Raw genomic sequence first — 5,210 nt, forward strand, 5'->3', positions numbered from 1 at the left:
AGTACAGTGTTAATTGTAACGCAACCACAGACCGCACATTGCCGTGAGTATGTTTTGTGGACACGCCTACATCATTACCTGTGAAACAACTGACATTCTTGCTCTAAGAACTGAACAATGGTATTCTGTTTTTAGTGTTTCGTAATACTGAAAATGTATTTCAAATTCTACCGTCTTTTATTCACGTAGGTGATAATTAGAGTAATTTCTTATAGGAAACTTATGAAACAATGATAATGAATAAGAATCCTTTTAACATGGAAATAATTTGCATTTCACAAATTAAAGATACGAAAATTTTGAGAATGATATAATAATAATATAACGTCAGAAATTGATAGAAGAAAAATTGTTAGGTCTATATGTATTTGAATGAAATTATAATTATGTAATTTATTTATGAAGAAAATGATTGTTTATTTTAGACTAACTTTATAATTTCTCGGATAAACAAATTACAATTACAGCCAATAAATATAGGTGAAGTAATATCTCACCCTAGATACATATTTTATCATTCGCAATAGAATATTGAGTACATAAGTAATGACTCATTGATGACATGTAATACCTTGACTATGTTATATTACTGTTTAGACTTAAAAGGACTACTAGCTGGTAATGTGAGCTATTTTCATTTTATGAGAGAAAGATAAAATCTTGTGTAAGTGCTGTATGTATACACATGTATAGGTACGTGAGTTTAAGAACTATATGTTATATATATATAAATTTATAAAATATTTAATAAATAAGATAAAAAATATTTTCTACAAAACGTAAGTATAATATATTTTCGTTTCAAATATATAAATTTATAGTTTTATTTTGTATGATTAAATATTTTGTATGAATAATAACATATATATATTCTTAGTATCTGCAATATATCTAAGTTTTCAAATAATTTTTCAATAATTTGAATCAGAATTATGTTGCATTTAATATTCTTGCCCAGTGCGATTTACTGAATATATTAGAGAAGCTTGACCTTATATGATCCTATTACTGCGAACATTGGCATGTATATGTAATAAAAGTAAAATTTCTTTTTACTTTAAATCATCGTAAATTATCTTCCAAAATATCTTTTTAATTGTGATATACTGTACGTAATGACTCTTTAGAATCTAGAAGGTTACTAACGGCACGTCTAATATATGATTGACGGAAATATATATTAACGCCAACAACACTTGTAACGCTGAATTATGTCAAGTTGTATTTTAAAACCTCTGTCAGACAATCGAGAAGGAAATGGGCATCGTTCTTAGGTCGAGTTTAAATGGAACGGAAGAAGTTGCTTGAAATACTGTGTGTCTTTACAAGTTTGTCTTGTGTCGCGTGATAAAGCTCTATATCTCTTTACTGTTTGTGAGCATTCATTATTTTTTTATCTGTTATAGGTATTGAAAGCATAATGAATGATTTATAGTGAGTTGATGTGCATACAAGACATGTATGTACAAGATATGTTTAATATGTATGGTAATAATGAATAACGGTGAAAATATTCTATCATATAATTCTATCATTATTGGATTATCGTTATAGAAATATTTCACATTTTATTTAAATATTTAGAAAGACAAGTATAGAAAATATTCTTAAATTTTTGTCGATTTGAAATACTACAAATAAAAAAGAAGCACAGTGCATCTTTTGATTTAATTTTAATCTAAATTTTGGTCTATCTTAACTGCAAATCTTAAGTTCTGAATTTTTTCGGAATTTATTTAAATTTCAAAGTATTAAATTATATGCGCGAAAGTTTTTTCAAATATCACTTTTGTATGAATATAAAATTAATGACAATATTAATTAACTCGATGCTTTATTCTCATTTTTATTCGTTATACATGAATAAATACTATTTTCATTGCAAATCTAGTTGATACTTTACAATTAATTACTTCTATATTTGAATTATATGTATTTGAATATAAACAAAGTCCCGCGCTACTACGCTCGATATATCTCGAATAGTAAACTTGGTTGTGCGTAGTATGTTCCAGTAGTCGTATTCGAATTTGCTTTGAATGGCGTCCGTCGTAAATGCCGGTATAAATAATTCAGTGTTTTAAGTGATTAAAAAGGATTAAAAGTGCGTAGGTGAATTACATTGAGTCTAATTGAAAGTAAGTAAATACTTTGTGCATGTGACTTCGTTGATTTTATATCTTTCACTATTCTTAGGTTAGAGTTGCATGAAATTTACGAGGCATAGATTATAGATAAATAATCAAACAATCATACAACAGTATGTGAACTCGCATAGTTTTATGCATTTCCTTATGAAATGAATTTGCAATAACGACGCTTCTGAAGGTACGTAATTATTAATTACTTTAGTGAAAATAGAAAATGATAAGCGAAAGAAAATTCTTTGTGTTGCAACAAACATTTGAAAGTACTCATTATTTTTAAACAATCTAATCTGTGTTTTTGTTACCAGGTTCACAGATTTCGTCGTGTTCCTTCGTCGTGTTTCTCACAAATCGTTGCGTGCGTCACTACATTAACTTTGTAAATGTTTGGCATTATAATGGTGAGTTCAATTTATACATTTTAAACCATAAGTAAGCATAACGCGCAGATAATATGTTTAATATTGTTTAAAATTTAGATGAATCATTACATAAATTACATTTCATTAATACATTTATATTGTTCAAATCGAGTTTAAATGTTCATAATTAACTTATCGTCATCATTACTAAATATTGATATTTATGAATATTTGATCAATGACTATGCTTACTTACTATTATTTTTTCTGCATTTTAACGATAAAATTACACATATTTGTGATCTAAGAAAAATAAATATGCTAAATAGACATATGTCATTCATATATGTCTTTTTATATGTTTGTATCAAATAGAAACAGATGTTAGGTTCTAATGTATATTTGTCTATGATTCTGTGTATTGAAAAGTTCATTTGTGAAGTATGATTTATCATTTTTACATTTTCTGCCTTAGAAAATTGAATCTCGTTTGTGATTGAAACCTGAAAGCGTCGTCAGTGCAGAAAGTAGGAAACCATTTAATTGTTTCGTTAATCTTCCACCGGTAAAACAGTGCTCTATAAAGTTAGTATGCAACTTTTCCTAACACGTTGCGGGTGCGGTAGTTGTAAAATCTTTAATGGGTGGTTTTAATCGCACGTATGTATTTGAAGTTTTTGTATTTGAAAATTAGAGTATTACAAATAAAAAGGTAAATTGAAATAGTAATATATAACGACAATAGAATATATGTATAATATAATTTAAATAATTGTTTGTTACGTTCACTAGATAACATAATCAAAATATGTCAATTTTCCTATTACATATATTACTATCGTATTAAAATTCTACTAGAGAATTATGTTTCTTTAAATTTATATTAATTCTTTAAAGTGTCACTGTAAAAGGAGGCCATTGAATTCAATTTACCTACACGATTCTTTCACGATAATCTGGAAGAAATATTTATCACTTGCAAAGTTTCACAATTTTGGCTCGTATATAAATCATTCAATCGACTTTCGCAATTGTATTTCAGAATTTAACTTGGAAAACAGTATTGTTACCAACTACTTGCCGTATATAAACTTGGAGCAGTTTGATTTAATACTTTAACCAGATCCTTTCATTTTCAATCACTTTCACTGAAGTAGTTGCATTCAACTTTTACCGCAAAAGCGAATTTATCTACAAAGAGGCACACGTTCCCTACCGTTGGATTGCTATTTCCTGATTATTGTTCGGTTCTTCTAGTCTGTCTTCGTTGTCTTGTACCGTGACTATATTGATTATCAAGCTTGCAAATCACATAAAAGGTTTGTTTATACCTGCCTAACAGAAATTAAATTCATTTTTATGTATTTTAAAGACTATCGATCACGTGTAAACATCAGATCTATTGCGTAAACTGCCTTGCCTACCGCTAAAATAGAATTTATGGCAATTTATACTTTGAATAATACTATTTAGACACGCAATTGTATCGATAACTATGTATTGCATCATTTCGTTGCACCTCTCAAGATTTTGATCGATCCAATTCCCATTTCGAAAAGGTTGTGCACGTGCTATTTATGAGTAGATCAGTGAAAACCTAGCAATCGGACAGCACACATCTCTGATGATGTAATGATGCTTACACATCAAAAAGACGCTGGCTTCCTTATTTTTCTAATTTCTTTTTACGGAAGAGCCTTACGCGTGCGTTTAACCGCTGTAAAACACCAATAGAAAATAACCTGCTGTCAGTAGCAAACTCATTAGCAAACTCACAGCAATTACATTTACCTATGCGAGATACGAGTGCTAAATACACGTGTAACTTCATTTTTTATTTCTCGACAAGTTATCAGTGTAATTTAGTGTACTCAAGCAAAGACATTGTACTGTGTTTTATCTAGAAGGATTTCATGTCCATTTTCACTGAAGTAAAATTTAATCCTTAGGGAATAAGAAAGATTATTCATATGAAAAGTTAATTTTTATTATTAAGTTCTATTACTAAATCCTCTACTAAATGATAGTAAATATAATCCTCTCTGGTATCTATGGATTTATTTTGACAATGTCAAATTTTTATAGTCTTCTAGACTTCTTCTAGACTATAGTTTTCTTTTATAGTTTTTTATACTCTTCAATAAGTCATTAAGCTAGTTGTTAAAAAATTGTATTTAATTATTATTATTCAATTAAAAATTGTAACGAGCAAAATCTGAATGGTCAGATTATGTACTGAGATACTTTTGTGCTGAAATAGGTTGAAATATATCGATAGATGGATAATTATTAAATAGTAATTTTCGTAAAAAGCAATTATTAAGAATTCAATTAAGAAAGCATATAAAAGAGATGAACAGCGTACACGCGACGCTAACTGTTACGCAATGATATTAATCAGTATTTATCAATCGCAAGTTTACTGAAAATTTCGGGAAGGGAAAGTTAGAATATAATGGAATTGTATGAATAACATACATTTAAAATCTCGACTGCCAACTGATTTACATGGAAGTTACAGAGCGTATCAAAAATTGTGCAATCGTATGCACAGGCGCAAAAAATCGCGGAAGATGTCGTGTATCGAACGTTTATCATACTTACGATTTCTTGTAGTACTTTTACTTTCGTTCCTATGTCTGTTTAGTACGTGAAACTTAACTGTTAATCGCTACACAGGTATTCAAAGAAAAAAGAAATG

The sequence above is a fragment of the Bombus vosnesenskii genome, unplaced genomic scaffold, assembly GCF_011952255.1.
Source record: "Bombus vosnesenskii isolate JDL3184/JDL3185 unplaced genomic scaffold, Bvos_JDL3184-5_v1.1 scf7180000013263, whole genome shotgun sequence".
Taxonomy (NCBI): domain Eukaryota; kingdom Metazoa; phylum Arthropoda; class Insecta; order Hymenoptera; family Apidae; genus Bombus; species Bombus vosnesenskii.